The sequence below is a fragment of the Chiloscyllium punctatum genome, unplaced genomic scaffold, assembly GCF_047496795.1.
Source record: "Chiloscyllium punctatum isolate Juve2018m unplaced genomic scaffold, sChiPun1.3 scaffold_186, whole genome shotgun sequence".
NCBI classification, from domain to species: Eukaryota; Metazoa; Chordata; class Chondrichthyes; order Orectolobiformes; family Hemiscylliidae; genus Chiloscyllium; species Chiloscyllium punctatum.
Window position 1 is genome coordinate 319,465 of NW_027309920.1, and position 11,016 is coordinate 330,480.

An 11,016-nucleotide genomic window follows, 5' to 3' on the forward strand; every position below is an offset into this window, starting at 1 on the left:
TCCAGAGGCAAGGGTCTGCAAAACAGTGCCTAGGAGTGTGGGATAGGACGGATTAATCCAGGATTTAGGGTCTGGAACACAGGGCGTGAGAGCGTGGGGGAGGCTGGATTAATCCTGGGTTTAGGGTCTCGATCACAGTGTCTGAGAGTGTGTAATAGGCCGGATTAATACGTAGGTTACGGTCTGGAACAAAGTGTCTGAGAGTGTGGGGTAGGCTGGAAAAATCCAGGGGTTAGGGTCTGGAACACAGTGTCTGAGCGTGAGGGATAGGCAGTAAAAATCCAGGGGTTAGGGTCTGGAACACAGTGTCTGAGAGTGTGGGTAGGCTGGAAAAATCCAGGGGTTAGGGTCTGGAACACAGAGACTTCGAATGTGAGATAGGCCGTATTAATCCAGGGGTTAGGATCTGGAATAAAGTGGGTTTAGGGTCTCGAACACAGTGCCTGAGAATCTGGGTTAGACCGGATTGATCCAGAGATTAGTGCCTGGGACACAGTGTCTGAGAGTGTGTGATCGGTCGGATTAATCCATGGGTTAGTGTCTGGAACGCAGTGTCTGAGAGTGTGAGATAGGCCGGGTAAATCCAGGGGTTAGGGTCTGGAACACAGTGTCTGAGAGTGTGGGACATGCCGGATTAATTCAGGGGTTAGGGTCTGGAACAAAGTGCCGGAGAGTTTGGGATAGGCCGGATTAATCCAGGGGCTAGTGTCTGGAATACAGTGTCTGAGAGTATGGGATAATCCGGATTAATCTAGGGGTTTGTGTCTGGAATACAGTGTCTGAGAGTGTCGGATAGGTTGGATTAATCCAGGGGTTAGGGTCTGGAATACAGTGTCTGAGAGTATGGGATAATCCGGATTAATCTAGGGGTTTGTGTCTGGAATACAGTGTCTGAGAGTATCGGATAGGTTGGATTAATCCAGGGGTTAGTGTGTGGAATACAGTGTCTGAGAGTGTGGGATAGGCCGGATTAATCCAGGGGTTAGTGTGTGGAATACAGTGTCTGAGAGTGTGGGTAGGCTGGAAAAATCCAGGGGTTAGCGTCTGGAACACAGAGACTTCGAATGTGAGATAGACCGTATTAATCCAGGGGTTAGAATCTGGAACAAAGTGGGTTTAGGGTCTCGAACACAGTGCCTGAGAATCTGTGTTAGACCGGATTGATCCAGAGATTAGTGCCTGGGACACAGTGTCTGAGAGTGTGTGATCGGTCGGATTAATCCAGGGGTTAGGGTCTGGAATACAGGGTATGAGAGTGTGGGATAGGCCAGATTAATCTAGGGGTTAGTGCCTGGAACACAGTGTCTGAGAGATTGGGATAGGCCAGATTACTCCAGGGGTTAGGTTCTAGAACACAGTGTCTGAGAGTGTGGGATAGTCCGGATTAATCCAGGGGGTAGGGTCTTGGACACAGTGTCAGAGAATGTGGTGTATGCCAGATTAATCCAGGTGTGAGTGTCTGGAATACAGTGTCTGAGAGTGTGGGATAGGCCGGATTAATCCAGGGGTTAGGTTCTGGAAAAAAGTGCCTGAGAGTGGGAGAAAGGCCGGATAAAACCAGGGGTTAGTGTCTGGGACAAAATGTCTGAGAGTGTGGGGTAGACCCGTTTAATCGAGGGGTTAGGGTCTGGCACAAAGTGTCTGAGAGTGTGGGATAGGCCGGATTAATCCAGGGGTTAGGGTCTCGGACAAAGTGCCTGAGAGTGTGGGATAGGCCGGATTAATCCAGGGTTTAGGGTCAGGTGCAAAGTGCCGGAAAGTGCGGGGAAGGCCAATTCAATCCCGGGGTTAGGTTCTGGCTCAAAGTGCGTGAGGGTTTGGGATAGGCCGGATTAATCCAGGGGTTAGGGTCTGGAATACAGTGGCTGAGAGTGTGGAATAATCCGGGTCAATCCAATAGTTAATATCTGGAAAACAGTGGCTGAGAGTGTGGGGTAGGCCGGATTAATCCAGGGGTTAGGGTCTGGAACACAGTTTCTGAGATTGTGGGAGAGGCTGGATTAATCCAGGGGTTAGGGTCTGGAACAAAGTGCCTGAGAGTGTGGGGATGCCGGAATAATCCAGGATTTAGGGTCTGGAACTCAGTGTCTGAGAGTGTTGAAGAGGCCGAGTCAATCCAATGGTCATTCTCTGGAACACAGTGCCTGAGTGTGGGGAGGCCGGTTCAATGCAGGGCTTAGGTTCTGGAAAAATGTGCCTGAGAGTGTGGGAAAGGCCAGATTAATCCAGGGGTTAGGATCTGGGACACAGTTTCTGAGAGTGTGGGAAAGGCCAGATTAATCCAGGGGTTAGGGTCTGGAACACAGTGTCTGAGAGTGTGGGAAAGGCCAGATTAATCCGGGGCTAGGATCTGGGACACAGTTTCTGAGAGTGTGGGAAAGGCCAGATTAATCCAGGGGTTAGGTCTGGAACACAGTGTCTGAGAGTGTGGGAAAGGCCGGATTAATCCAGGGGTTAGGATCTGGAACAGTGTCTGAGAGTGTAGGAGAGGCTGGATTAATCCAGGGGTTAGTGTCTGGAATACTGTCCCTGAGATTGTGGGACAGGCCATTTCTATCCAGGGGTTAAGGTCTGGAATACAGTGTCTGAGAGTGTGGGATAGGCCGGATTAATCCAGGGGTTAGGGTCTGGAACAAAGTGCCTGAGAGTGTGGGATAGGCCAGATTACCCCAGGAGTTAGGGTCTGGTACACAGTGCCCGAGTATGGAATAGGCCAGATTACCCCAGGGTTTAGGTTCTAGAACACAGTGTCTGAGAGTGTGGGTGAGGCCAGATTAATTCAGGAGTTAGGGTCTGGAACTGAGTGTCTGAGCGTGTGGGATAGGCCGGGTCAATCCAATGGTGTAAGTCTGGAACACAGTGATTGAGAGTGTGTGATAGGCCAGTTTAGTCTAGGGGTTAGGGTTGGAACACAGCGCCTGAGAGTGTGGGACATGCCGGATTAAAACAGGGGTTAAGGTCTGGAACACAGTTCCTGAGAGTGTAGGATAGGTTGGATTAATCCAGGGGTTAGTGTGTGGAATACAGTGTCTGAGAGTGTGGGATAGGCCGGATTAATCCAGGGGTTAGGGTCTGGAATACAGTGTCTGAGAGTGTGGGATAGGCCGGATTAATCCAGGGGTTAGTGTCTGGAATACAGTGTCTGAGAGTGTGGGGAGGCCGGATTAATCCAGGGTTTAGGGTCTGGAACAAACTGTCTGAGAGTGTGGGGTAGGCTGGAAAAATCCAAGGTTTAGGGTCTGGAACACAATGTCTGAGAGTGTGGCATAGGCCGGATTAGTACGTAGGTTACGGTCTGGAACAAACTGTCTGAGAGTGTGGGGTAGGCTGGAAAAATCCAGGGGTTAGCGTCTGGAACACAGAGACTTCGAATGTGAGATAGACCGTATTAATCCAGGGGTTAGAATCTGGAACACAGCATTTGAGGGTGTGGAATAGGCTGGATTAATGCAGGAGTTCGGGTTTGGAACACAGTGTCTGAGAGTGTAGGATAGGCCAGGTCAATCCAGGGGTTAGGTTCTGGAACAAAGTGCCTGAGAGTGTGGGTTAGGCCGGATTAATCCAGGGGTTAGGGCCTGGAACACAGTGCCTGAGAGTGTGGGATGGGCCGGGTCAATCCAGGGGTTTGGGTCTGTAACACAGTGTCCGAGAGCGTGGGAAAGGCCAGATTAATCCAGGGGTTAGGTCTGGAACACAGTGTCTGAGAGTGTGAGAAAGGCCGGAATAATCCAGGGGTTAGGATCTGGAACAGTGCCTGAGAGTGTAGGATTGGCTGGATTAATCCAAGGGTTAGTGTATGGAATACAGTCCCTGAGATTGTGGGACAGGCTGTTTCTATCCAGCGGTTAAGGTCTGGAATACAGTGTCTGAGAGTGTGGGATAATCCGGGTCAATCCAATGGTTAGTGTCTGGAACACAGTGTCTGAGAGTGTGGGATAGGCCGGATTAATCCGGGGGTTAGGATCTGGAACACAGTGTCTAAGAGTGTGGGATAGGCCGGATTAATCCGGGGGTTAGGGTCTGGCACAAAGTGTCTGAGAGTGTGGGATAGGCCGGGTCAATCCAATAGTTAGTGTCTGTACACAGTGTCTGAGAGTGTGGGATAGGCCGGAATAATCCAGGGGTTAGGGTCTGGAACAGAGTGTCTGAGATTGTGGGAGAGGCCGGATTAATCCAGGGGTTAGGGTCTGGAACACAGTTTCTGAGATTGTGGGAGAGGCCGGATTAATCCAGGGGTTAGGATCTGGAACAAAGTGCCTGAGAGTGTGGTATAGGACGGATTAATCCGGGGGTTAGGGTCTGGCGCAAAGTGTCTGAGAGTGTGGGATAGGCCGGATTAATCCAGGGGTTAGTGTCTGGAACAGTGTCTGAGAGTGTAGGATAGGCTGGATTAATCCAGGGGTTAGGGTCTGGAACAGTGTCTGAGAGTGTGGGAAAGGCCGGATTATATCCAGGGGTTAGGATCTGGGACACAGTTTCTGAGAGTGTGGGAAAGGCCAGATTAATCCAGGGGTTAGGGTCTGGAACACAGTGTCTGAGAGTGTGGGAAAGGCCGGATTAATCCAGGGGTTAGGATCTGGGACACAATTTCTGAGAGTGTGGAATTGGTCGGATTAATCCAGTTGTTAAGGTCTGGGACACAGCATTTGAGAGTGTGGGATAGACTGGATTAATGCAGGGGTTAGGGCCTGGAACACAGTGTCTGAGAGTGTGGGATAGGCCGGATTAATCCAGGGGTTAAGGTCTGGGACACAGCATTTGAGAGAGTGGGATAGACTGGATTAATGCAGGAGTTAGGGTCTGGAACACAGTGTCTGAGAGTGTAGGATAGTCCGGATTAATCCAGCAGTGTGGGTCTGGAATACAGTGTCTGCAGGAGAAGGATAGGCCGGATTAAACCAGGGGTTAGGGTCTGGTACAAAGTGCCAGAAAATGTGGGGAAGGCCGATTCAATCCCGGGGTTAGAGTCTGGAACAAGGTAGCTGGGAGTGTGGGATAGGCCGGATTAATGCAGGCATTAGGGCCTGGAACACATGGTGTCTGAGAGTGTGGGATAGGCCGGAATAATCCAGGGGTTAGGGTCTGAAACAAAGTGCATGAGAGTGTGGGATAGGCCGGATTAAACCAGGGGCTAGGCTCTGGAACATGTGATAGGGTTAGGGTGAGGGTTAGGCATAGCTGGGGCCCATTCGTGGGCCTGTCTCTTTGTTGGCTACGTAGAGCAGTTGATCTTCCGTAATTACACCGGCACCACTCCCCACCTCTTCCTCCGCTACATTGATGACTGCATTGGCGCCACCTCGTGCTCCCGTGAGGAGGTTGAGCAATTCATCAACTTCACCAACACATTCCACCCTGACCTTAAATTTACCTGGACTATCTCTGACACCTCCTTCCCCTTCCTGGACCTCTCCATCTCCACTAATGACGACCGACTTGACACTGACATTTTTTACAAACCCACCGACTCCCATAGCTACCTGGATTACACCTCTTCCCACCCTACCTCTTGCAAAAATGCCATCCATTATTCCCAATTCCTCCGCCTCCGCCGTATCTGCTCCCAGGAGGACCAGTTCCACCATAGGACACACCAGATGGCCTCCTTCTTTAGAGACCGCAATTTCCCTGCCCACGTGGTTAAAGATGCCCTTCAACGCATCTCATCCACATCCCGCACCTCCACCCTCAGACCCCACCCCTCCAACTGTAACAAGGACAGAACGCCCCTGGTGCTCACCTTCCACCCTACAAACCTTCGCATAAACCAAATCATCCGCCGACATTTCTGCCACCTCCAAACAGACCCCACCACCAGGGATATATTTCCCTCCCGACCCCTTTATGCCTTCCGCAAAGACCGTTCCCTCCGTGACTACCTGGTCAGGTCCACACACCCCTACGACCCACCCTCCCATTCTGGCACTTTCCCCTGCCACCGCAGGAACTGTAAAACCTGTGCCCACACCTCCTCCCTCACCTCTATCCAAGGCCCTAAAGGAGCCTTCCACATCCATCAATGTTTCACCTGCACATCCACCAATATCATTTATTGTATCCGTTGCTCCCGATGTGGTCTCCTCTACATTGGGGAGACTGGGCGCCTCCGAGCAGAGCGCTTTAGGGAACATCTCCGAGACACCCGCACCAATCAACCAAACCGCCCCGTGGCCCAACATTTCAACTCCCCCTCCCACTCTGCCGAGGACATGGAGGTCCTGGGCCTCCTTCACCGCCGCTCCCTCACCACCAGACGCCTGGAGGAAGAACGACTCAACTTCCGCCTTGGAACACTTCAACCCCAGGGCATCAATGTGAACTTCAACAGTTTCCTCATTTCCCCTTCCCCCACCTCATCCTAGTTTCAAACTTCCAGCTCAGTAACTGTCCCCATGACTTGTCCGGACTTGTCCGACCTGCCTATCTCCTTTTCCACCTATCCACTCCACCCTCTCCTCCCTGACCTGTCACCTTCATCCCCTCCCCCACTCACCCATTGTACTCTATGCTACTTTCTCCCCACCCACACCCTCCTCTAGCTTATCTCTCCATGCTTCAGGCTCACTGCCTTTATTCCTGATGAAGGGCTTTTGCCCGAAACGTCGATTGCGAAGCAACTTGGATGCTGCCTGAACTGCTGTGCTCTTCCAGCACCAATAATTCAGAACTTGGAATTTAAATGCTATTAATGCTTAGTATAATTCTATGCTATTAAACTGCTTGTCTCTCTCTGTAGTTACAGCAGTCTAAACAAACCATCTAGGCTGGCTTGGAGCCCCCCCCCCCCCAATCAACTGCATCATTCTATTAGGGCCTTGTGGAAGAGGCAGAGGATGAATCACCAGTTTTTCACAAAATAATCCCCTTTCCCCACTCAAAGGTTCGATGGTTGGACACTCACTAGTTTTGTTGTTTGTTGTACCTGTTACATCTGTCCAGCTCGGCCTGTCTTGGTTTGTTGCTTTTTTTGTTTGTTTAGGTGATTATTCTTTGTTTATGGAATATGGAAGGTGGCTGTTCTTTCTTGATGTGTTAAAAGATAAGGCTGGCCAGCAGTAACAATTCTTCCACACTTGGTTAAGCATTGATGCCACAGCCAGGATTTATCAGACTAAACTCCCAAGCTAAAAACTGTGAGATGGTGTGCGTGTGAGAGAGAGGAAAAAGAGCTGTAGAGCTGGTAGAAAGTTTAACCCTTTGTGATTCGGTTTGAATGCACACTTGGTGATTGAATGTTTGTACTTTGTTCCCTGGAGCTTGAGAACCAGGACTGTTTTGAATCTGATTTCTATTATGGAAATTTAACATGATTTCTTTTTAAGGTTAAGGATTTTTAATGATTATGAAATAAAATATTAGCTCCTGTTCTTTTTACAGGTCATGCCTGCCTTACTGTCAGTTTCTAACTAATCTCTGTTATCCTTACATGAAAGCCAACCTTATTAGATTTCAAATCAGCTTTATACGGAGGAAAACAACATTATAACTTTTTTTGTTTCAGACTCATTTGTTTCCACTTAATGTTAAGACTGATGTGTTTCATTGGTGATTATGATGTGCCAGCCATAGTTTTATTCAGGAAGTCCACTCCCTCAATACAGTTGAAGTTTCAGTTCAACATTAGATTGCGATAAATCATCAAAAGAAAATCCCAAGGTTAATATCTGTGTCCTTGCATGTGGCCATTATGCATACATTAGAAGTTTTTTTAAATTTGATTAAACAAATGCGTTCAACGCAGCTCCAGTTATTTCACGACCTATAGCATTATAATGGAGCAATGACCAGTCAGGACTACTTAAGGAACTTAATTTTGGATTTAAATTAAGGGACTAAAACTAGGTAATTATAGTGGATTTCAAAGTTGCGAACTGTATGTATTTTACATTTTAAATATTAAATACTGAATAAATGAATTTTATATATATATAAATTAAATAAGAAAATAAAATGTTGTATAATACTTAGGTATATATATTGTAAAAATAATATTCATTGATATATTAAACAGAGGAGATCTGATCTCAAAGCTAGACAATGAGAACTAAGCTCTGTTGATCCTCCAATATCCACAAAAATAACTGAAAACTTATTTTCCATCATCTTCTTCAGCTGGATCCCCACTCAGTAATACATGAAGTCTGCTTGGTACCACTCCAATCAGGGCTCTCTTCAGAAATTCAAACTGAATTCTATCCATATCATTAGGTGTCCCACACGGATGAAAAAGAACTACTGCCTGACTTAAACAGGTATTGCTGTCACCCAGCATTCCAACCTTTGGGAAATAGGGACAGGCAAACATATCGAGGAATAGGATGGTATACCAACTACTTTCTTTCGTAGCATCACTGCCACGTTGCCATGGAGCTGGCAAGCTCCATAATGTCACAACCATGTGATACAGTGACCAGGACAAGTGAATGAGACAAATCACCGATTTAGTTATTCTCCTCTTGCAATTTTTGATTAGCTGAAAATTCAAATCTTAAAACTAGCTTTCAGATTATGACAATTAAGATTCCAAAATGTATAGTTAGGAACAGGCTTTAAAGTTAGACAAGCATAAATTGGTAAATTGGTTAAATGAGGTTAAATGAAAATCGAGGCAAGGAGATCAACTACTGAAGGGAAGAGAATGATGTAATAAGAAGGATAAACCAGCAGAGTACAGTTTTAAAATTTTAGTCACTTGTTGGGTTTCCACACTGAATTCAGATAACAATTATTTTTATTATCATAAATATTATTAATTATATATAATATTATTTATATTATTAATGTTTATAATAAATCAATTGTATTAACCTGAATCAAAATTAATTGGCAGGATCCCTTCACACATTGTCAGTAACCTGTCAGTTTGATTCATGTTTAATTTAAAACATGACTGCATTAATACTTTGTTAATTTAAAATGAAAAGCTACATTACTGGCCAGTTGAAGAAATTCTGCATATGATTGGGGGATATATAATATATATATTATACACATATATATAGAACAGATGAAACTCCCAAAAGCTGGGGAAGTGACTGTGAATGGGTGTATACATGTGAGAGAAATTCTGAATGACATTAAAAAACAATGTAAGGCCACTCAGGTTGAGGAATATATAAACAAGGTTAAAGCAACAATACTGTCAAATAAAATAAACTTACGCACGGGACTCCAAGTAGAATCCATTTCTGACATACTGACCCTTTTCGAGGATTGGGATTTGGTTCCTGTATACCTGCTGAGCCCTGTGGCTATGTGGTTGGCACTGCTGCCTCACGGTGCTAGGGTCCTGGGTTTAATGCCAGCCTTGGATGGCTGTCTGTATGGAGTCGGCACATTCTCCCCGTGTCTGCGTGGGTTTTCTCCGGGTGCTCCGGTTTCTTCCCACAGTCCAAAGATGTGCATGTCAGGTGAATTGGCCATGCTAACCGGCCCGTAGTGTTTGGTGCATTAGTCAGAGGGATATGGGTCTAGGTGGTTTATTCCTCATAGGATCGGTGTGGACTTGTTGGGCCTGTTTCCACACTGTAGGGAATTGAATTGTCACCTGATTGTCCCCAGCCTTAATTTAAAGTATCCACTTGTTGAAACTTTTCCTTCTTTTGAAAACCAAGCACCTAGTCTTAATAATCAATATCATGGGGATGAGTGACTTGTACCATCCTAAACTGGGTCCCATCTCAGGGACTACAGTAATGTTAATGAAGGAGCATGGGGCTGGAAAGGAGGGCGGGGCGGAAAGGAGAAGGGGGGTGGAGAGGAGGGGTTTGGAAAGGAGAGGGCTGGAGAGGACGGGGTGGTGGAGAGGAGAAGGGGGTGGAGAGGAGAAGGGGGTGGAGAGGAGAAGGGGGGTGGAGTGGAGAAGGGGGTGGAGAGGAGAAGGGGGGTGGAGAGGAGAAGGGGGTGGAGAGGAGAAGGGGGTGGAGAGGAGAAGGGGGTGGAGAGGAGAAGGGGGTGGAGAGGAGAAGGGGGTGGAGAGGAGAAGGGGGTGGAGAGGAGAAGGGGGGTGGAGAGGAGAAGGGGGGGGTGGGGAGGAGAAGGGGGTGGAGAGGAGAAGGGGGTGGAGAGGAGAAGGGGGGTGGAGAGGAGAAGGGTGGAGAGGAGAAGGGGGTGGAGAGGAGAAGGGGGTGGAGAGGAGAAGGGGGGTGGAGAGGAGAAGGGGGGGTGGAGAGGAGAAGGGGGGTGGAGAGGAGAAGGGGGTGGAGAGGAGAAGGGTGGAGAGGAGTGGGGGATGGAAAGGAGAAGGGGGTGGAGAGGAGAAGGGGGTGGTGGAGAGGAGAAGGGGGTGGAGAGGAGAAGGGGGTGGAGAGGAGAAGGGGGTGGAGAGGAGAAGGGGGTGGAGAGGAGAAGGGGGTGGAGAGGAGAAGGGGGGTGGAGAGGAGAAGGGGGGTGGAGAGGAGAAGGGGGTGGAGAGGAGAAGGGGGTGGAGAGGAGAAGGGTGGAGAGGAGAAGGGGGTGGAGAGGAGAAGGGGGGTGGAGAGGAGAAGGGGGTGTGGAGAGGAGAAGGGGGTGGAGAGGAGAAGGGGGGTGGAGAGGAGGGGGGGTGGAGAGGAGAAGGGGGTGGAGAGGAGAAGGGGGTGGAGAGGAGAAGGGGGGTGGAGAGGAGGGGGGGTGGAGAGGAGAAGGGGGTGGAGAGGAGAAGAGGGTGGAGAGGAGAAGGGGGTGGATAGGAGAAGGGGGTGGAGAGGAGAAGGGGGTGGAGAGGAGAAGGGGGGTGGAGAGGAGAAGGGGGGTGGAGAGGAGAAGGGGTGGAGAGGAGAAGGGGGTGGAGAGGAGAAGGGGGTGGAGAGGAGAAGGGAATGGAAAGGAGAAGGGGGGTGGAGGGGGGGATGGAGAGGAGAAGGGGGTGGAGAGGAGAAGGGGGGTGGAGAGGAGAAGGGGGTGGAGAGGAGAAGGGGGTGGAGAGGAGAAGGGGGGTGGAGAGGAGAAGGGGGGGTGGAGAGGAGAAGGGGGGTGGAGAGGAGAAGGGGGTGGAGAGGAGAAGGGCGGAGAGGAGGGGGGGATGGAAAGGAGAAG